The following is a 23,193-nucleotide window of genomic DNA, read 5'->3' on the forward strand; positions in this document are numbered from 1 at the left end:
GATGGTAATGAGTCACTAGCCCTTTATTGTTCTCTTCATTTCCTATTGTTTCTCCTTCCACAGGTTTCAGGGGGCCTTTTTCACAGGCTTGTCCTGAGCCCTCAGACAAAGAAATTTCTTACAAGGGGGTAATAAATTGGGGTAATCTTAGATGTCATCTGAGAAGATTGTGCACCCCAACGAATGAGGAGGTGGGGACAGGGACTTGCACACTAGGGAATAAATTACTTGCTACAGCCCTTTTCCATGCGCCTGCCCATCAGACACCCAAACCTTGTGAGGCCATAATTAAAGTCTCACTTTGCTGTACTTTGTGTCTCCATGTCCATCCTTTGGCCTTGGACGGGTGAGGGCATTTCTCACATTAACCAGTTAAATAAAATCTTTGGCATGTGTTTGTTCTATATTTGTTTGAAAGTCATTTTACCCCCTTTAAAAAGATATATTCTTCAACAGTGTTTTCTGCTACTTGTAGCTGTTGTCTTAAGAAGAAACTGAGGCTAAATACATATAGCAAGGATTTACTGAGCATGTGGACCTGAACCCCTTCCCCCACCCTTGAATATTAACTGACTAGCTTTTCTGCTTCTGTAATTAGCTTGCGCAAGGTTTTACAAGCCCCTGCGGGTGGGACTTCCCAAACCACCCAAAGTACACCCAGTTCCAGGAAGGGAGTATGCTCACCCGATTCAAGGAACAGCATGACCAGTTCCTTATCTTTAGACACCAAGGGAGGAAAGAGGGGGGAAGGGAGGAGTAGACCGTTGGTCAATACCTCAGTCTTTCCTTTGCCCACCAAAAGCTAAAAGCCCAGTGGTTTTAAAAATTGCTTAAAGTGGCCAATAAATGGCGTACAACCCATCCTGTTACCAAAGTCTGCCTACCAAACTGTATAAAAGAAGCTTGAGTTAAGAGCTCGGGGCCGTTTCTGTCCTGAAGACGGAGCAATCCCAGCATGCTGGAAATAAAAAACCTCTTGCTTGATTGCAGCAATCTCTGTCTCCTGGTCTTTGCGAGATGAGCCTTCCCAACAAGTAAGATTCGCACTTTCGGGCCAGTCTTACAAGCCAATATGATGATTGCAACCGAGGAGACACAGGTCACCATGAGAAAAAGAGAGCGAGAAGGACAGCCTCACCTAATTACTTCATCAGGTTTTCTATTGGTTGTACATGATGTATAGATTTGAGATTATTACTAGGTTACATCCCACATGCAGGAATCTGGTGTAAGGGTTATAAGAAGCATTCAAGGTTATTTTATGGCTCTCTGGTGCCACTAAGTCTGCTTCTAAGTAAAAAATGGTCTTATGATAACATTTTCCAGAACAAGTGGATGTGACTACTGACTTATCCCAGATCTCCCAAGGCACTATAATTTAGTTGATCTTGTCAGAGCAGTTTTTCTTGTTATCATAACCTTACTAAAATAATCTTAACTGATGCATATACCTAGAATGACTATATCCAAGTAAACTGGTATAAGGGAGGGAAAAAAATCCTTTTCTTCAATAATGAATAGGTGCACAAAACCAAGTTTACGGGAGTCACAATCCCGAGAACTAATTCTTGCAAATGTTTTTCTCCTGCTCATCTGAATTTGAAAAGAAGGGACAAGGAGAAATTTTTACCTTCCTCTCTCACTCTGGCACTGCAGACAGAGACACAGGAACATGGCTTGGTAAGAATTCTTACCTTCTGCTGTCTTTTTGTCTGTTGTCCCAGACCTCAACTGCAGTTTTAGGGTGAATGGAGTGAGTCCAGTCTTTTATTGTTCATGGCTGCCAGAAATTGTAGGGGAGGGGAAAAAAAATCTTTTCCATCTTTCCAGTTCTCAGCTGAGGCCCTATAACAAAAGACAGATACAGCAGAGAAAACATACAAATTTATTTAATATAAGTTTTACATAACACAGGAAACTTCACAAGAAAATAAAGACCCAAAGAAATGGTTAAACATGAGTGTTTTTTTTTTTTTCCACTAGGTTTGATGAAGAGTGGAAAGTCATAGAAAAATGTGACAGGACAAAGGGGTGTGAGCCAAAGGTAGCAAACTGGGGGAAACTTAGTAAGACCCATTTGTTCAGATTCCTCCTGCTGTCCCCCCATCTTTGGAGATAAGGATCTTTTCCTCTGGGTATAGGAAGGGCATCACTCACATAAGGGTCTTATGACCTGTTTCAGGGTAAGGTTGGAGAATCCTTCCTGCATCTGCCATTTCTCAAATTCCTTCAGCTTAAAATATTCAATATGCCAAGGTGTCATATTTCAGGTGAGTGTCTTGAATCCTGTCACTGGCATCTAGGCAAGAGCTGAGGCCACCACCATCACAGAAAAGCATAGCAGCAGAAACAACTCATTCTAGCAGACTCTGATCAAACCAATATCACTGAATTTACACACACTGCTATCACCCTATTCATCATCCCCCATAGCAGAGAATGAACAGGACAGTTACTCAAAAGAAGTTGACTTGACTTACAAACTTCTGAGATATTTTGGTAGGAGAGGAAATAAGCTATAAAAAAAATCTTGAGCTTATGTGGCTTTTACTTATCTTGTAGGCACTGAAAGTTGAAGGTTTGATCTTGAGGTGAGTTTGTGCATGCTAAAAGAAAGAAAGCATTGCTCCTGTTCCATCTACTCTGTTTCTCTACCCACAGCAGTAGACTCCACAAAGGAGAAGAAAGGTTAGTCAGAGTTTAGTCTCTTTGGTCACTACCATAGGAAACAACTTTTAAGTGCCTTTCTCCTTCTCCTATTTGTTTGGCTCCATATAGCCCCAGACTGTGTCAAATCTTTTCTTGATGGAAGTCCCTTGAGGGCTGGGACATGTCTCTGTGATGGATTTCATAAAGCATCCAGCATACTGCGACATTTCATTTGAATTAAAGAGCATACTGGTAATTGGAATAATAAACTAGTATTTTTATTTCTCCCAGAGATTTCTGTGCAACAGTCCCTGGAGATGGCCTAAGTTATGTCCTAATAAGCATGGGGACATTCTGCATGAGATTATTAGATCATGTCATATTCTACTTTATCCCTATTCCCGTCTGACCTTCATAGGGCTCTGTGGGGAATTAAATTCTGTTGTCTGGGTTTGACAATGTACTCTCTAGCGTATTGTAAGACCCGTGCTCCATGCACAAATCCCACACACACTCCAGTATGGCTCACCTCACAAAGACCATGAGACAGAGACTGCTGCAATCAGGCAAGAGGAGTTTTATGCCAGCATGCTGGGGTCACTTAGTCTCCTGGACAGAAGCGACCCCGAGCTTACAATACAAGCACTTTTTATACAGTTTCTCTGGACAGACCCTTGTGACAGGATGAGCTGTTGGTTATCTGTGGCACCTTTAGATTTATAGGTAGACTTTAGCAGGCTGGTACCCCAATAGATCTGTGGCGCCTTTAGATTTACAGGTAGGCTTTAGCAGGCTGGCTGGCACCCCGATAAGGAACAGTGCATTTCTCAATTGTTTATCTTCCCTGGGGTCTGGCCAGGTGGCCTTTAGATAAGGAACTAGTCAGTTCCTGGAACCGGGTGGGGGTCACTCCCTTCCTGGAATGTTTAGTGTGCTCGGGCCCGCCTGACCTCTATACGGCCTCTTAGAAGCTGCTTTACTTAAAATGTTTTTAACAAGCATTTGTTACAAAACTGTGTATACTAAAGTTATATTTTTCTACAATTCCCCTACAATTCATTCCCCTACAGTATCAACATGTCAAAGGTTGGTGTCAGCCCAGGAAGCACTTTCTAGAGACTTGGTTAAACAAGAGATCAGAGTTTGAAAGAGTATATCTTAACATTTGAAAGAGAATATTTTAACAAGATGCTATTTGAACCTAGGTATACTTGATCTAAAGGACAATCAAAAAACTCCCCTGGAGGGCTGGCCCATGGCTCACTTGGGAGAGTGCAGTGCTGATAATACCAAGGCCCTGGGTTCAGATCCTATGTAGGGATGGCCAGTTCACTCACTGGCTGAGTGTGGTGCTGACAACACCAGGCCAACGGTTAAGATCCACTTACCAGTCATCTTTAAAAACAGAAAAACTCCCCTGGGAGAAAGAATGTTTAAAAATTGTCCTTTCCCCGAAGATGTGGATTCTAAAATAACCCTTTACTGGCTTGGTCAGAAGTACTTTAACTGGAAAGTAAATTAGGCTTTTAAGATGCTCATATTTGAGTGTTGGTAATATGGTCCTAGACAGGCTTTGAAGTCAGACAAGCGAGGATACTGTTGTGGGAGACCAGAATATGCCACCTGTATTAACCTGTTTCTGTGGCTTATAACAGCATACCTGGAATGGGTAAATTGTAAGAAAATGAAATTTTGCTGACAGTTTTGGAGGCTGGGAAGACCAAAGTCCAGGGACCACATCTGGTGAGAGTCTTTTCTTGGTGGTAACTCTACAGCAACACAGGGTATCATACGGCAAAATGACAGAAGCACAGTGAGAGCTAATTCCTCACTCCTTCGCTTTTTAGAGCCCTCAGATCCACACCCATGATCACCATTAAACCATCAATAGATTAATCCATTTACTTGGGCATGTTCTTTACAATCTTATCACCTCTTCAAGGCCCCACCTTCAGCTACCATAACGGTATTTCCCACCTTCTTAACATGGCCACAGTGGGGGTTAAATTTCTAATACATGGACTTTGGGGTTACAATTCAATCCAAGACACCACCCCAAAATGTGAAGGACTGTTGAGCTGAAGACGATTATGAAGAAGCAGATTCAGAAAAACTCTCTGCCCTCCATTTGTCTTGAAGCAGGACACAGATTTACAAAGACAAGAGGTACCATGTCCTCCTTTCTACCAGGGAGACCAGAGGTTATCCACTGAAGACAGCTTTAGACCCTTAATAGCCTGGAGATGGTACCAGAGGAATCCACATCAACAAGCTTTACTAACTGGCCTTGATCTGCCATTTATTTATCTTCTCCAAATTTGCTATCCATTGAGACTCCAAGTCCTTTTCCTTTGTCTTGTTACTTCTTTAAAACTTTGCTGTTCCGTGTTGAAGATGCTATTTAAGCTGGAATTCAAAGCCACTTCTTTAAGAACTACTCGTTCTCTGCGTATCTCCTATGTACATATGAAATATGCACATTAATAAACTTATGTTTATTTTTCTCTAGTTAATCTGTCTTTTGTTACAGGGATCTGTTTCAACTAAGAACTTACAAGAGTCAAGAAAAAATTATTTTTCCTCCCCTACATCATCACTTTAGATACATAAGGAGCTTGACAGGATTCTAGGCACATAGACCCAATAAATGGTCATCACTGATGAGGCCGACAGAAGTGTATCTGGCTTTTGTGACCTCACATGTAAGGACTGATAGCCTGAACTTAGTCCGTGGGATTAGATGAAAAGGAAGCTTTTAAAGAAGGGCTGGTAAGACAAAAGGCACTAGGATCAATTTGAGATAAATAAAATATCTTATTTACTTATCTTATTTACTCTTGTGTCTCTAGGACCCAGACAGTGCCTGGCACATAGAAGGCATTCCATAAATGTTTGTTGAATCAATGAAAGAGCAAACAGTAGGATGTCCAGCTCCCTCCCCAATATTTCTGAGCACTCCTGGGAAGAAGGGAGATTCCATTTGCGAGTGACTTTCACTCACTCATTCTGAGTTCCAGTTAATCGCCACCACTCTGGCCACTTTTCCTCTTGTATCTTGTTCACTGAGCATGGACACTGGTCCTTTTCTCTTTCAGTCCCTCTAACATCTCTAATACAAGGCTGGTATGTGAACCTGAATTTTTCTGAACAGCAGAGGATTATTGCACTGCTCAGGAAAACATTCCCCTTGGAAACTGAGCCTCTAGAACATTCCTGCCCCAGGGGATTCCAGTGTAGACCAGCTCTCTCCCAAGCTCTGACACCCCATCAGGTGCTCGGGGCTGATTCTTCCATCTCTTTTCTCCCTGGAGCTCCAGACACTCCTGGTCTTGGCTCTTACGCTGACAGATTGGGGGTGGCAGAAGTAGAAGAGAGAACTCAATTCTGCCTGAGCAGAGCAGGTAGGCCCCTTGGTCATAATCTCTCCCAAACTACACCAAAGTCTTGTCTTTCAGGACCGAAAAGGCCATTTACCTGTTTCTTAAACAAAATAACCATCCCCCTCTTCTTCATTTCTCCCAATCCCTTAGTTACACTAAGAACAAGCAGAAGCTTGGAAAGTATAGATTTTCTGAACTTCACAGGACCCCTTGCCAGCTCTCAAGGAAAACGCAAAACCTCAGAACCTCTGCTTTGCTCTGCTTCAAGCATCTCTGTAAATAGAACACTTGTAAAATCTGTAGAATCTACAGTCCCCTGCCCTTTCCAGAGCAAACCTCCAGAGTCACATGTTTTCTGTCTCTTCTCACCGTACAGAGAATAAGCTGCATTTCCATGAATTACCCAGACCAGGCCAAGCTTGCTTATGCCTCAGGATGTTTGCTCACTGTGCTGCTATAAGTCTGTGTTGCAACAAAGCAGGGTTGAAAAGCCATGCTGCGGGGAAAAAGGGGCTGCAAGAAAATACCTGTGGAGCACTAGTTACGTGTGCGTTTGACCCTAAAGCCCCGATCTTCCCACTGCCTCTCTTACCTTAGAAACTGTGTGAGGTCAGCTGTAATGGCGTCACCCCTCAGAGTTTACTAAGGGTTGAGTAGCAACAGAACCACCGGGGTGGCCTCTATTTGGGAACTTCCCTGGAACCTGTTTCAAAACTAGGAGGTAGGAGAGAACCGAGGGTCTGGGGCTAGAAGAAGAAGGGAGCATGGAGGGAAGAGAGGAGTTTAAGGGAAGTATTTGTTTTGGAAAATTACAATTGTAGATCACTCTTGTCCTGCACAGGGAAAAGCAGGACTTTGAGGGATGAAATGAGACCCAGGCTGTGTGAGGGAAGCTGAGGCTCTAATGGAAGCCTCTCGACTTTGAAGTAGTGCTCCTTTAATTCTGCCCAGTGTCCTTGCCTGTAGCTGTAACTAGGGTGGTCCATACGCATCGTCATGACCCATTCTGAGGAGGGACACAGGAGGGAGTCGACCTTTCCAATCCTACTCCTTGGGCTGGGGTTTGCTTATGGCGCTTGCTCGTACTAATGGCCAGGCGGCCCAGCCAGGAGTTGCCACAGAATTCTTCCACCTCAAGCTTCAGGCAGAAGAAAGTGGAGTGTCCTCTCCCCAGGCTCCTTCATTCACTGGCAAGAACTGAGCAGCTTCTGTGCACTATGCTCTCTGCTAGATGTGTTAGGAAAAGAAAATAAACCTGGGGTTTTGTATTCGTCCGTTTATGTTGCTTATAACAGAATACACGGAACTGGATGATTTATAAAGAAAACAACATTTACTGCTTCCAGTTTCTGAGGCTGAGAAGTCCGAAGTCCATCTGCGGGTGGCGACAGTGACCCAGGGGTCTCACATTGCAAGATGGTGGAAGTAGAGAGAGCACAGAGAGCAAGAGAGACAGCCTCTCCTCTTTTTTTACAGCCCTCAGAACCACGCCCCTGACCACCATTTTTAATCCATTCACTACTGCACAGTCCCACAATCCAATCATGTCTTCAAGGCTCCACCTTTCAATTACCATAATAGGATTTCCCACCCTCTTAACAGTCACAGTGGGGGCCAGGTTTCTAGTACATAAAACTTGGGGGACACAATTCAAGCTTCAGAGAGTTTGGGGGGGAACACAACTCAATCCACTACAGGTTTGGTTTGGTTTGGTTTTTGTGAGAGCCAAGTAAAACACACCATGGAAACCATATTTCTAAATGAATCCTTGTATCAATTGAGCAACCTAGGTCTCCTCCTCCACACCCTAACAGTCAGCCTACGGGAGGATTCGCGTTCCCCTGATTCTAACTTGCCCATGTTCCTGATCTGTGGGAATATGGGACATGACTAGACCAGTTTTAAGGTCAACAAATATGTCAGTGAATTTTTTGTATTTGTTTTTTTTTCAAACTAATATAGGCACCTAGTTTAAAGTCAAATAAGGCAATAAAAAATTTATAACAAAAACAGCATTCCCCTAACATATCTCTCTCTCCTGCCATCCCTACTCCCAAGTTCCTCTCTTCAGAGGCAAACATTTTGCTGTCTTTTTTTAAACCCCTGGTATTTACTTGCATATTTCTAACATGATGCTTACACTGCTATTTCTTGATTTATCTACTTTAGAACTACTAATTGATTTCTGTATTAGTCAGACTCCAGAAACCCATGCCAGATAATTCAATACAGGGAAATTTAACATAGGGTATTAGTTAGAACGTGTTAGAATTGCTGAAAGAGCAAACAAAGATCAGTAACTTCAGTTCCTGCCTCCCCCAGGGCTGGAGGGACTGATGTGGAGGAGGTTTCCTAGGGCTGCCCAGCAGGAGGGGGCCACTGTGGCCACCTGGCAGATTATGTAAATATTACTCACTGTTAAATCAGTATAGTAATTACATTTTCGTTCTCATATAATTTTTTTTTCATTTTTCCTGAAATAATTGCATTTTTCATGATTTTCTTAGTTTACTGTATAACCAGTACCAAGTGTTCCCAAACACTCAATGGTCAGTTCTCTTCTCCACTTGGTCCAGCACGGAGACAAGCCATCAGGTCCATATATTTTTTCCTGGCAACCCCATCCCTGGCCTCCCCTGGCCCTGCTCCAGCCTGGACCAGTTGCCCCCTGGGCCTGGGGCCAGCTCATGCCCCAGGGTCTCCTAACACTGTCCTGCACGCAGGCCTCCCGTATCTTGGTTTACTTTCTGTGCTAAAAGTCTACCTTCTGCAGAAGACAAAATGTACAATTTTTGAGACATGGCTGTCTAAAAACACTTTTATTCTATTCTTACACTGGATTTAATTCCAGGTTAAAAGTAGTTTTCCCTGCAATATCTTGAAGGCATCACACCACTATCTTGCAACCTCCACTGTTGCTTTGATAACTTTGATCCCATTCTGATTTCTGATACTTTGTGTATGACCTTCTTTTCTCTCTGGAATCTCAGAATTTTCTCTTTATCCTGGTGTTCTGACAACTTATGGTAATGTTCTTGGTCTGGGTCTTTTCATATTCATGGTGTAGGTCAATGGACAGATCTTTTGTTCAGACCAGGAGTCAGCCAACTTTTTCTGTAAAGGGGTAGGTAGTAAATATTTGTCTTTGTGGGAGATACAGTCCCTGTCTTAACTTCTCAAAGCTACCATTTTAGCCAAGCAGTCATGGCCAATACATAAAAAATGAGCATGATTGTGGTCCAATAAAACTTTATTTACAAAACAGGCAGCAGGCCGAATTTGCCCTATGGACCATAGTTTGCCAGCCCCTTATCTAGACTCTAGATACTAATGGCCCTCAGTTCAGGGACATTTTCTTGTGTTATTTCTTTGGTAATATCCTCCTATCCTGCTTCTCTATTTTTCTTTTCTTTATCTTGTATTCATTAGATGTTGGCCCTCTTAGATTGATTCTCTAATTTTTTTTAATCTTTTCTTTCTTATTGTTTACATCTGTCTTTTTGTTTTGCTTTACAGGAGCTTTCTTTCACTAGTGAATATTTCTGTAATCCTGTTTTTTTAATTTCTAGGACCTTTCTTCTTTTTTTTTTTTTTTAACATAGGCTACTTCTCTTTTGCAAGTGAAGTATTTTTGTCTTTCTGTAAATGTTATTATGGAAGATTTGTTTTTGCATTTTGTTCTGTTCTGGGCAGTATCTCTGTTTCCCTTACCAAACTTTTGCTCATTATTTTTGTTTTGTTGTTGCTCCATCTTTTATGTTGACTACCGTTGGGAAAATAGAATAGTTTAATCATGGCCCCTCACCTCGGGTCTGGTTGGTGGTGGTGCGTCACATTCTTTGTAAATAAGTTGTGCGTGGGTGGAATTAGTGCATGTGGGTGGTGCCGCCATCTTGGCTGGTGTCTAGTACCTCAGGTGTCTGCTGCGCGCGGCCATGCTCTTGAACCTATGGTTTCCAAGGACCTGTTTGTTGGCTACCTAGCTCATGGACCTGCATGTGAGGAGTCTGGGGACCCAGCCTGGCATGTGAAGGGTTTGTCTTAACAATGGGCTTGAGGGTTCTGTGAGCTCCAGACCCAGCCCTAGCTTGACAATTGGCCCAGTTGGCAGGATTATGCGCAGGTAAAAGAGCTCGAAAATTGGCATAGTCTGCAACAGGATTCTGAACAGGTACAGGAGCCAAAAGCCCTTGGAAGAAAGATGAAATTTGGCTACTTTTGAATATGTGGTGCCCTGTGGCCTTCCTGTTGACTAGAGTTTGGCTGCTGCTCACTGTGCTGCAAACTGATCGAGATTTGCAGCAGAAAGCAGAGTTGTTGGAAGCACGGATAAATGTCCTAAAGGATAGCGTGCAGCAACTGGCCACTCCTGCCTCTCACACCAGGGAAGATGACAAACCCAGTGGTGAGTTGGGGAAAACTGTGTGTCTCCAGGCATGACCTGTTGTGCATGAGAAATTAAAGCACGAGCAGCCTGTGGGACCAGATAGACAACCAGTGGGTGATCCACAGTTGACCCAGTTCATCACCTATGTCCCGTATACCCAGGCTGAACTGGTTGACTTGGGGAGATAGTAAAGCAGCAGAAACAGGGAGAGCCCCTGGCTGCTGCAGCTATGGCACCTAGGGGTGGATGGTATAAGGTGCTCTAGAGACAATATAGTAAACACATGTCATATTTGTCCAAAGGCAGAAGGCTGGGAGGGTGCCACTTAAACCCCAGAAGGCTTGGAGGGTGTCATTTAAACCCAATGGCTGGCCAGGTGCTGTATAAACCTGAGAAAGCAGATGGCCCAACGGGTGCCATATAAACCTGAGAAAAGAGTGACTGAGTGAATGTAGTTGTTCAAACTGTGGGTGAACGCTGCAGAACTGCCTGAGACTGTGAGTGAATAGCTGGGGTGAGCTGATTCAAGTAATTCAGGAGCCTGGGATGGGGAAGCTAGATGTTAATAGCCAAGACAATGAAAAGGCCCTGAGGGTGTTTCAGAAGTTTGGGAGAGCACCCCTCCCATCACTGAGGCCTAGAAGGACTGAGTTGTCCCAGAGGACAGACCTGGGTCACTGCTGCCCTCCGCAAACTGCTCCCTGCATCCCAGCCACTCTGGCTGGAGCAATCCTGCCACAGAACCTCCAAAGAGCAAAAGCCAAAAACCTTGGTGGCATTCACATTGTCTTAGGTTTGCAAGCCAGCAGTATGTGAGAGCAGTGGCGGTGTGGCGGCCTCCACCTAGATTTTGGAAGATGTATGAAAAGCTGGTGGACTCAGGCGGAGAACTGCTGCAGGGGAGGAGCTGCTGCAGAGGTCATCTACAGAGCAATGTGGAGCAGAAAAGTGCAGTTGGAGCCCCCCACAGAGAACCCCCACTGAGAAGTGTCTGTGGGGCCAGGATGGCAGGACTGCCTCCAGGGACCCAGAACTGTGGGGCTGCTGGCAATGTGCAGCGCCAGCCTGGAAAAGCTGCAGGCACCAGGGCAGCTCAGTGAGCTGCACTTGGTGGAGCAGTAGGAGTGAGGTTGACCAACACTTTAGGGGTCCAGGTGCCCCAGTGTGCGTAATGTTTGCCCTGTTTGGGTTTTGGATTTGTTTGGGGCCTGTTTTTCCTTTCTAGTCCTCCCTTCTGGAACAGGAATGTGTACCCAATGTCTGTCCCACTGTATCTTGCAAGTAGATAAACTTGTTTTTGACTCTTTACAGGTTCATGGCTGAAAGGAGTTTTGTCTTTAGTCTCAGATGAGACTTTGGACTTTTGAGTTGGTGCTGCAATAAGCTAAAGACTTTTGGGATTGTGATAGAATATGTAATATGTGAATGTAAGGGTCGTCTATCCTCGCTAAGGAAACATTGCGGAAGATTCTGAACACGTAGATTGTACGGCAAGGGACCCTGAAGGGGTGGATTGTTGGGAAAATAGAATAGTTTAATCAGGGCCCCATGCCTTGGGTCCAGTTGGGGGTGGTGCGGCACGTTCTTTGTAAATAAGTTGTGCATGGGTAGAGTTAGTGTGTGTGGGTGGTGCTGCCATCTTGGCTGGCATCTAGTGCCTCAGGTGTCTACCACACATGGCCATGATCTTGAACCTATGGCTTCCAAGGACCTGTTTGCCGGCTACCTAGCTCATGGACCTGCATGTGAGGGATCTGGGGACCCAGCCTGGTGTGTGAGGGCTCTGGGGACCTAGCCTGGAATGTGAAGGGTTTGTGACCCAGTCTGGACAATGGGTTTGAGGGTCTGTGAGCTCCAGACCCAGCCCTAGCTCGATAATTGGCCCAGTCAGGTAAAAGAGCATGACAACTACTTTCCTCAAACTTCTGATGATCTTTGGCTGTTTATTCACATTTAAAAGTAAGGCAGAGAAAAGTGATGGGAGAATAAAAGTAACAAAAAGTAATGGCTATCAGAAATTTGCTCCAGCTTTTTGCCACATCTACTGTGAGAATGAAGACCATTCTCAGCAATCAGACTCTCAACATTCCAGAAAATGTCGACATCACTCCAATGGTGATAATGAAGGGCCCTAGAGGAACCCTGCAGAGGGATTTCGATCACATCAGTGTAGAACTCAGTTTCCTTGGAAAGAAAAGAGGCACCAGGCTGACAAATGGTGGGGAAATAGAAAGGAACTGGCTACCATTGGCATTATCTGATCAAGAGTGGCAGAACATGATCAAGAGTGTCACACTGGGCTTCCAGTACAAGATGAGGTCTGTGTAGGCTCACTTCCCCATCAACATCATTATTCAGGAGAATGGGTCTCTTGTTGAAATCCAACATTTCTTGGGTGAAAAATACATCTGCAGCATTTGAATGATGCCAGGTGTTGCTTGCTCACTATCTCAAGCCCAGAAAGATGAGTTATTTCTTGAAGGAAACAACACTGAACTTGTTTCAAATTCAGCTGCTTTGATCCAGCAAGCTACAACAGTTAAAAACAAGAATATAAGAAAATTTTCGGATGGTATCTATGTCTCTGAAAAAGGAACAGTTCGGCAGGCTGATGGATAAGATCTAAGAGTTGTCCAGCTACAGAAACAGGCTACAAGATGATTCCCAAGACATACTTATAAATTTTAATGACAGAATAAAAGACTTATTGATTTGGGACTTTTTCTTTAAAAAAATTTGCTCTAATCAGCTGCTAACAGACCAACTCTCCTGTAGGAGACTACCGTAACCCTGAACTAAAAAAATAAAAACAACAGCTTCCTGAAGGCACTGAAGAGGGATCAAAGGATACTGGAGAAGAGTTGACATTTGGAAGCCCTGGGTCATTTCTCCTTCTTTCACACCTTCTTGCCTGAGAGCAAGCCCCATTCTACACCAAGCAGAGGGTAAAAATTCTTTTTTTTTTTTTTTTTAAAGGTGACCTGTAAGGGGATCTTAACCCTTGACTTGGTGTTGTCAGCACCACACTCTCTCTCCCAAGTGAGCTAATCGGCCGTCCCTATATGGGATCCAAACCCGTGGCCTTGGTGTTATCAGCACCACACTCTCCCAAGTGAGCCACGGGCCAGCCCCAGAGGGTAAAAATTCTAAAACAAACCTGGAGGCCTAATGGCTTGAATAATCAGAGATTCAGGCAACATCAAAATGCAAGGTGCTTTATTCAGAAATGAGAGGGCAAAAAAGTTTATCCCATATTCTGTGGATAAACTCCCACAGGATCTGTGGCTGCCCCCTGAACCATGCATGTGTGGGGCACACACTGCCTGGCTCAGCTAAGGCTGAAAAATGCAACTGAGATTTTTGCCGCCACCCACTACAAGGGAGATGGAGTTTGCAGTTTGAGTTCAGACAGGTTACCTTTCTGATGATTTTTTTTTTTTTTTTTTTGGCAGTTGTCTGGTATGGAATCTGAACCCTTGACCTTGGTGCTATCAGCACTATGCCCTGATGGTTTTTAAATAGATGATAGATAGATGATAGATAGATAGATAGATAGATAGATAGATAGATAGATAGATAGATAGATAGATAGATAGATAGATAGATAGATAGATAAAAATAGAAGTGATGAGAAGTTCTGAATGTCTGGGGCTAGCTTATCAACTTCTAAGGTTTAAGGGGGTCCTCACACATCAGGATCTGTGAACATTTCCTGTTCAGTCTCCCTAGTGGCTGAACCCACTTCTCCACCAGGGGCTTGGCCCTGGCTGTCAGCGTTTGGAGGGCAGAGCAGAGGAAGGTAGGTGGAGTCCCCACAGTCAGAATCCCCATAATCAGACTGTGTGTTACCTCCACCATCTCTGGTGTATGATGGCCTCGTGTCCTGAGCCTCGCCTCTCCAGGTTTGGTTTCTAAACAGAGAAGTTGGGAGTTGGAGGGGAGGGTTCCAGTTATTACCTCTGCAGGGGTCGGGGAGGAACCTGGGGCTCTAACTGAATCTAGACAGATTTCCAGCCAACCCCTGGCCTCAACCCATGTGTCCAGCCACCTGCTGGGCCTCTGGGGGCCACCAGCTTGCTTCTCATCTGTGCCCTTCTGTGCAGGCACTGAAGTCGTCACTCTCCCCTCTCTGATGAGGCAGTGGTCATTCCTCCATCTGCTTTCCATCCTCCGGAAATGTGCTGGCCTCTTTCATACTTTCCCACATGTCCTCTATCCTTGTGGCTTCATAACATTTTATTCCCTGGCAGTCATTTTTGTGAGGTTTCAGGAGGAAGAAGAGCAGACTGCATGGGTTTAGTGGATGGAAGTAACTATGATTTTGGAATGTGCTCAGCACCTTGGCACAGAACAACTATGGCATCAGACAACCCAGGAGGGGACATGACAAGAAACTGGTGCTGACAAGCTCAGCAAATGGAAAGGCAGGCATGGACGGAGAGAGATTTAAAGAGCCATGCCAGGTGTCCAGAGCTGACCTTTATTTCTGTTTGAAGAGGGTAGCAGCAAGCGCTGTGTTTTTAGCTCCAAAGAGTCTGATTTGGAGGAAAAGGAAGAGGGAACACAGCCCAGTTTCCTGGTAGGTCATCGGTTGATAAAACCAGGAATGCTCTAATGGTCTAATTGAGCCTGCTCCCTTTCCTGGTTCTCTGTGACTTCTGCTGAGGCCTCTCAGGTGACAACTGCCCCACTGTTCACTTAGGCAGAATCAAAGACACAACAGCGTTTTTCACAGAACAGTAGGGGCCATCCTGGGTCCAAGTTTCTTTCTCAATTAAACAGCTAGAGGGGAAAGCTAAGCAGCCTCCCTCCCATCTGGACCTTTGGCTCTTTCCATGTACCCAGAACACAAATGCAGCCAAATCTGCCTCGCAGGTGTACAAAGATGCAGAGATTTCCCAGGTGCTCAGTAAAAACTGTTTTAGTACAAAAATGAATGAGAAAGTGTTAAGTACTCGATCAAGTTCATACAGCTAGTAAATGAGAAAGGGGAACTTGAAGCCAGGGCTGTCTGACTTCCATGCTGAGAGCTGAACCACACAGTGCTGAGTAGACAGGGGTCAGGCCCAGGGAGAAGGACCCTTACTCAAGCTACTGAAGACCCACAGGCTTGACCGACCCACGCCTGACCCAACCCTAACTGCAGTCTGCCTGGCTGAGCCCCTCTCTGCTTCCTTAGGTAACCAATTGTGTGCAGTTTTTCCACAACTTCAGCAGACCGGCTGCAGCAAATCGATACTATTGGATCAAGAGCTGCCACTTTCCATCTGTAGAAAGGCTGCATTTTAGCAATAAATCAATCCCTCTGTAGTTACTTTAGACAGTCCTCCTGGGACAATAAAGCTGCATCACCTGCCCAGAATAAAGAGCTTCACCCAGCAGGAGACAGGGAGGGCATCTGCCCATGGGCCTCAGGTGGGCTCTCAGGCACTTTCTTGAATAAACAGACAATTAGACCAGAGTCCACTAAGGATGGACGAACACTCTAGGAGCTCCAGCTCTGTGCCCACAGCTCTGTCATGTGTCTCCCTGTGTTGATCAACAAACCACACCGCTGGCCTGCCCTTCCCCTTCAGGACATCTGAGAACCTTTCAACGACCCCATCTTTACTTTCCCTGAAAAAAGCAGAAAAGCAGCCAGTCCTAAGCAGCCCAGAAGCTTTAGGAAGATTCTAGAAGAGGGAGAAAAGTATCAATACAATTAACAGCATCCCTGTCAAGGGACAGGCTGGAAAATGGGCTTCTCTTCAGCATAAAGACTAGTCTACTTTTCTTGCCTTTCTCCTTCCCACTGTTTCTCCTGCTGACAGCCAATGTCTATCTGCTCCAAGGGAAAAGCCTCCTCACTGTTAATTCCTCCTGGCAGGGGGATTGTCGCCCTGCCATTCCAAGTGCCTGGAAAACTTGAATCTCATTTCAAAAAGGACCCAAATTCCCTTCAAGGTCAAGGGTTCAGATTCCCATACTGTGCCAGCTGCCAAAAAAATAATAATAATAATAAAATAAAATCCTTCAAATCCCAGTGACCTGCTCATCTGTCGAGCTCATGGACTATCCAAATGTGTCTTTCATGCCTGAGAGAAAACAAGGCTGCAGAGGTGTGCCACCCTTGGACTGGACACAGGGGTTCAGGCAATATGAGACTCCATACAAAGGGTCACTCAAAAGATTAAATATTCTTTTTCAAAATTGAGAGGCAGCAGAGTCCTTCTCAGCTAAATAAGGACAGAAGTCTGCAGCTTTCCTGACTCCCCATCTCTGTGCTCTTTCTCTGATCTCAGCATCACCCCCCATCCTCATCTCATCCCTCCTCCTCCCTGGAAACAAGCCTGATAAGCCATTAACTTCCTATAATAAGCTATGGTATCTAGCTTTTGTGGGGCACTTTGCTATTTACAGGGTACCTTTGTGCCCATTCTCATTTTATATTTACAATAGTAATTTAATGCACACCTAGCACGTACCAGGCACTGCACTAAGCAGATGGGAGACCCTGGCATGATAGCATTTAAAAATCATGCAGATGTCTGCTACCTGTGTGTCCCAAATTCTCCCACGTCACCCTTCCCTTCAATCTGAAAAATAAGATGGCTTGAGTTTCTCTCCCTCATTCCATTTAACTCCAAAATTTCTGTGTCTCTGAAAGGGCTCGTGTCCTCCTGGTCATCTTTCTAACTGGTTTTCCCTCCCCACTAAACTCTCGAATAATCCTTTTGAGAGTTTCCTGCAGAAGCTACTCTCCAAGTTAGTGTTCCTCCATCACTCCCAGCCCTACTCCCTCAAGATTTGGGGCAATAGTTTCCCATTAGAGCAACCTCCAAGGATTGTCGCATTTTTATTCAGGACAAAGTTTCCCTCATCGAATACTGCCTGATACAAGTAGGCCATTGGGAATCACTGGGATGTGGAGATTTTCATTGCAGTGGCATTTGCTATATGGGATTGCACCCATGTTTGAAATTTTCCATTGGCTTCAAATTGAATTTCTTTCTACGACCTTCCAGAAAGTGAGATGCAATTACCCCAAAACATCATCACAATTTTTAATAATATGGAGCTATTCACCTCCTCCCCCAAAAGAAATGATCTCCCTTAGGGTTCCAGGAAAATCTAGTGAAGACAGAAATGTATCTGACAGACACAATATTAGGAAAATTTACTGACCTCATGATGCACATTAGCATCTCAGAAATAGCCAATACAATGTCTCGAGCTTATCTCAAAGTATTAATTTTTGTACCCAAGTATATATAGGCAAGGTTCTCCTCCATATTATATTTTTCACAATACCCACCCAGTTCAGCATTTCTCTGATTTCCAACACAACATTCTATAAAAAGCAGTAGCTGTGTGATAAGTTTTCAGATGCAATTTTTGCCTTGATTCAAAAGTGCTTGTCTTCCGATGTAGTATTGGATATTATTTGAGCAGTTCTTGGTCTCTTATGGAAATCCGTTGCCCACAGAAAAAGTCTTCAGATGCTCACAAGCATTCCCAATGTCTTGGATATCAAGGCTATTGCTATACACCCTACCCACCACACACACACTCACCCATCCACACACACCCCCAAATTGCCCAACCAATGCCAAGTTCACGTAAATCCTAAGAAACAAAGTTCACAGAGTCTACTATACCCCCGTCACAAAAATAAGTCTATGAAATGCTCTAAGTAACCTAAAGGGCAATATCAAAAGTCACCAGGCCAGGGAATTGCCTACCCCAAAAGCATTTATGCAAAAGAAACAAAAGAGAATTACATGCCAAAGCATGGGCAAAATAGCCACTTACTGCAGGATGTGCCCTTTAAGCTTGGTACTCAGTATCATTTACCTCAATTAAGTGTGGGCAGCTCACCTTTTAAGACTACCCAACCCATGTCACCTTGCTTTCAGACTGTCAACTGTCCCCGGGTTCAGTCACATCAAGAACCTGGTCATCAGACTCCGGGTTGTGCTGGCTAACAGCGAGAGCAGCCGCTGCCGCATGAGTCTGTGCACACGGGTGCCTTCAAATCCATTTCAATTGGGCAGCGGCTTATCAAGACTTTTCCCCAGAAACTGATTTAGCCTAATGATTGTGAATAGCAATGACTTCTGCTTAATTAGTACAGTAATCAGTGCAAATTCCCCCTAAATTGTAGAGACCCATTTGGCAGGTGCCAAGTGATGCTTGACCAGGTGCTAAATAGGTGCGAAAGGCTCAGGTCTGGTCTTTTCCAGCTAGTTGCCAAAAACATAAAGATGAAATGGAGTCCTAAGTATGCCTGGATGAATGAGCTGTTTAAAACTTCCCTCTAATTGCTGGTAAGAGCCACCTTGCCCTAATGAGTCGATGCGAAGGCAGAGACAGCACCAGCAGCAGAGCTGGGAGAGACAGAGCAAAAGTAAAATCAACAAGATTTTGTTGTCTCCTCTCCTGATTCCCAGTTCCTCCTCTTTCCTAGCCCTCAGTCAGCATTCCTTTCCTGTTCATATGTTCTAATTTCTGCCTCTATATTTAAAACTGGGGCTGTTTTCATGCTCTAAGCTACCATCCCAGCTTGTGCACTGCTCTGTAACCCATTCTGATGGGAGGTGAGATTGTAGCCCTGGGCCAAAGGAGGGAGTGAAGGTAAACTTAAAGAGAAAAAACATTCCATATGTAGGCAGGTGTGTATGTGTAATTGACCCAAATAATACTCTCTTCATTATTTGCAAAAATAACTAACTTTTATTGAGTGCTAGCTATGGGCCAGATAATGCCCATACTATTTGATCCTTCCTGACACCCAGTCCACCCCTTGCTAAGCCAATCCATGTATGACACTTTGCTGCTGGCTATTGTCCATGGGTGGCTGTGTGCCCTAAGATGGTCCAAACAGATGGAAGGGAAGTGCATATATTCAACTGTTGGCAAAAGGCTTTTTCTCCAGCACTAGACATAAGGCAGAAAGCAAGTTGCCCTACTTGCTATTGATGACCCTCTTGCAAATGCAAATAGAACCATTTTGATAACAAAGCTGGGAATCAGAAGAGGACACAGGCAAGAGAACTGCAGACAACTAAAGCTTAAGCCCCAGTTGTATTCTGCTGGAGCCTGCTTTACTTTTGGACATCCCCCTATGTGAGTAAATAAATTTCCACATTGTTAACATCAATTCGAGTTGAATTTTCTGTTATTTGCTGCTGAAAGCATCCTAATTAACATTAAAACACACTGGGGAAGGAACTGTAATATCCATCTTATAGCTGAGGGACCTGAGGCACAGTGGGGTTAAATAATTTGGCCAAGGAACTAGCTGAGTCACTGCTCACACTCAGGACTGCCTAGGATCTGCATTGTCCTTACTGTCCCCTGGAGTGGGAAGAGCCTGAGCACATCCTCAAAAGTGGCCAAGCTTCATCCCTTAACAGTTTTTTGGGTTCTTTTTAAAGACAGGTAAGTGACTTAGAGCCAACTTTGGGAAATCAGGTGGGCGGTAAGGCTGAGAAATGACAACCTTGGCTGAAGTTGGGAGACCTTTTCTCGTGTGGTTGGAGGCAGTTCTGAAGGAAGAGTTCCCACTGCTTTTTAGCAAGGCCAGCACTGTCAGAACAAGGCCAAAGTCTCCCAAGGTAACTACTTCGAAGGGCCCTCTTCTTTAGACGTTCATATTCTAGTATGTTTAAGAAAACATGAGCCTTGATTATCCTAGTCACATCTCACACACATTCAAGTCCTAGGCGTGACTCTCTAGAAACATCTCTGACCCCCCACTTTCTCTCTACCTCTACTGAAACACCGAGTCCTGAACATTCTAATTCCCTTACTGTCTTTGAAATTCATCTTTTCTCTTATATTCTCCTTGACTTTCACCACGAACCGCTTTCTCATTTTTCTCCTCACACCAGTCACTGCTTCACTGCCTGGACTATTGCAATACTTGCCCTACCTCCAGACTCTCTCTGCTACAACATCCTGACCTCCCTAAACAACTTCCATCATGCCTGACACTGTAGAGTCTCAGAAGCCTGCAGCGCAGCGCTGTGGGGAAAAGGCAGGCTTTGTCTTTAAATTACTTAGTCCTATTGAGCCTCAGTTTTCTCATCTTTAGACAGAAGTAATAACTAGGTCTCTACTTGATTGTTGTGAGGTTTTTCTTGGGCAATGATATTTACTGACTTAATGAGTAATTCAATGAGAATGAGAAAGCACATTAAATGCCTACTGCAGAACCAGGTAAATATTAGACATTTAATACTGGCACCAATCATTATTACCATTGTATTTTCCATATTTAATGACCATACAAAATATGGTAGCTATCACCAGTGATCTGATCTCCTGGTTTGGCATTCAGGCTTTTCCTGGATTTCTAGGCTTATATTTCTGCCATCTCTTATATCAACACTTGACTCCAGACATACTCTTCTCTTCATTGCCTGCTAAATATGACTCATACATTCCCAGCTCTAAACACTAGTTCCTTTTGCTACCGCTGCCTGCAGCAGTCTTCCCATGCCCCTCCACTTATCAATATAATCCCTCGTTGAAGGCCTTTAAATCATCTTATTTCCTCTCTAAGTCATCTCTGACTGTACCAGACCACAGCAATATCTCTGTCCTCTGAACTTTTTCTCCATACCAAGCATCCATCACTTAGCCTAGGTGGGTCTTCCCAACTTGAGTATAAACTGCTTGAGGGCATGGACCTCACCCTATACTTCTTTGACTTTGACTCCTAAGTGAACAGCACAGTTCCCAGCACAGAGTAGGAACTCAATAAACCTAAACAATTATCACTAGTATCATTATAATTTAGTTAGGCCACAGTAATTTTTTTAAAAAATTATCTTACATTAATCAAGTGTCTATTAAGCAAAAACCTTCTTACCCTGACTTTTGAGGTTCTGAGTATGGGTGTACATTTCTATAGCTAGAAATAGGATTCCACCAGAAGTTCATTAAAGTAGACCTTGACAGAATTGGTACCAGTCGAAGCTGTTTTGGCCTTTACTAATTCCAACTTCATGTGCCTGAAGATATACATCTATATCCATACATCTAGGTATATCTAGGTACATTGCTATAAAGATAGATAGATAGATAGATAGATAGATGATAGATAGATAGATAGATAGATAGATAGATAGATAGATAGATAGATAGATAGATAGATAGACAGACAGATAGATAGATAGATAGGTAGGTAGGTAGATTGGTTTGGGTCATTCACAGGTAACAGCCCTGGCACCTTTGACTGGATCACTAGTAGCAGAGCCAGTTTCTCTGTTTATTGACAATGAATCAGTATGCAACAAAACTTCTGAGTGTTCACCCCAGGGAAAGGGCCACGAGAACAATGAGTCAAAAGTTGAAAATAGTCTGATAGGGGCTAGCCCATGGCTCACTTGGGAGAGTGTGGTGCTGATAACACCAAGGCCGCTGGTTCGGATCCCTATATAGGGATGGCCAGTTAGCTCAATGGGTGAGCGTGGTGCTGACAACACAAAGCTAAGGGATCCCGTTACTGGTCATCTTTAAAAAAACAAAAAGAAAGAAAGAAAATAGTCTGACAACTGTAAAATAGCTGTTCATGGATGAGTACTGCAGTCGTCATCACCATTATTATTACCCCTGATAATAATTGAATCACGGGGAATCTCGTAAGGGCAGGGGATGTCCTTATGTTTCTTGGAATCCCCCTACCATTTAAACTGTTTATTCAAAGACAGCTCAGATTCTAGCACCTCTTTCTTTTATAGTGACCAACTACAAAGAAAAAAAAAAAACTTTGAAAAGTTTTGCTTATTAATAACATTCCTATAGAGAAAGAATACAAGAGCTTAGGTATGAGTGAATAAATGTCTATGTCTGTAATAAATGGTCTAAACTTTCTCTAGAAATGCCTGGAAGGGAACCCCACCTTCTGACAGTGTCATTAACAAGCTGTGTGCATTCACTGTCTCCATCCTCAGAGCTCCCCACCGCGAGCTGGAACCTGTGATCTGGGACCAGCTGCTCCACCAAGCACAGATTTTAATGAGAGACTCTGCAATGGGAAGCCATAGCTGCCACTGCTTTTCACATTACTAGGGGCTGCTGATTGGCACCAAGGAGGCTTGCCAAGGTCTTGGGGCATGTGGAAGGGAGCAGTGAGTTGCATGTAGATAGACTTTTTACATGTTGTTGACAGAGAGAGCAAGCTACACAAACACAGCTCTAGGCCACATGAAGCTTGCAAAATTAAACTTATCTGGATAGAAAATGCAAAACTAAACTTCATTTTATTCAGCTGCATGCCATTGCATTTCAGGCAGACAAGAGTTTATTTTTCATGCAAACCTGTCTTTCCCCAAACCAAAATTTCTTCTTGACACACACCCCCCACCCAATGTAAAACTAAATATAGCAGTATATTTATACCATAGATCACGGTTTATAATTATATATTTACACAATTATTTCATTAATGACTGTTGAACTAACTACTGAGTCTACAATATGTGATACAAAGTAGATATTTTCTAAATGTTGATTGACTAAACAAGCATCCTCAATATGGGATGGAAGGTGATTCTACAGTAGAGAATGATAAATTCACCAAGTCCAGGATTTGGAATTGGAAGTTCTAGATTTAATTCCTAACTCCACACCTTACTTATTAGTTGTATGGTCCCAAGGAAATCATTTAAATGCTAGGCATCTCAGTTTCTTCACCTGCAAATAAGAATAATGAAAGTGATTCACAGGGCGGCTGTGAGAATTCAATGAGATAATGCTCTGGGTCAGGTTCCCCAGAAGCAGGCCCTGAGA

The 23,193-nt window shown here is 43.8% G+C and overlaps 1 pseudogene; it reads left to right on the forward strand.

Annotated features, from left to right (window-relative positions):
- Positions 1 to 12,468: 12,468 nt before the first annotated feature.
- Positions 12,469 to 13,035, forward strand: LOC134372767 (large ribosomal subunit protein uL6-like; annotated as a pseudogene).
- Positions 13,036 to 23,193: the final 10,158 nt, after the last annotated feature.

This window comes from Cynocephalus volans, chromosome 3 (assembly GCF_027409185.1).
Source record: "Cynocephalus volans isolate mCynVol1 chromosome 3, mCynVol1.pri, whole genome shotgun sequence".
In the NCBI taxonomy this organism is placed as follows: Eukaryota; Metazoa; Chordata; class Mammalia; order Dermoptera; family Cynocephalidae; genus Cynocephalus; species Cynocephalus volans.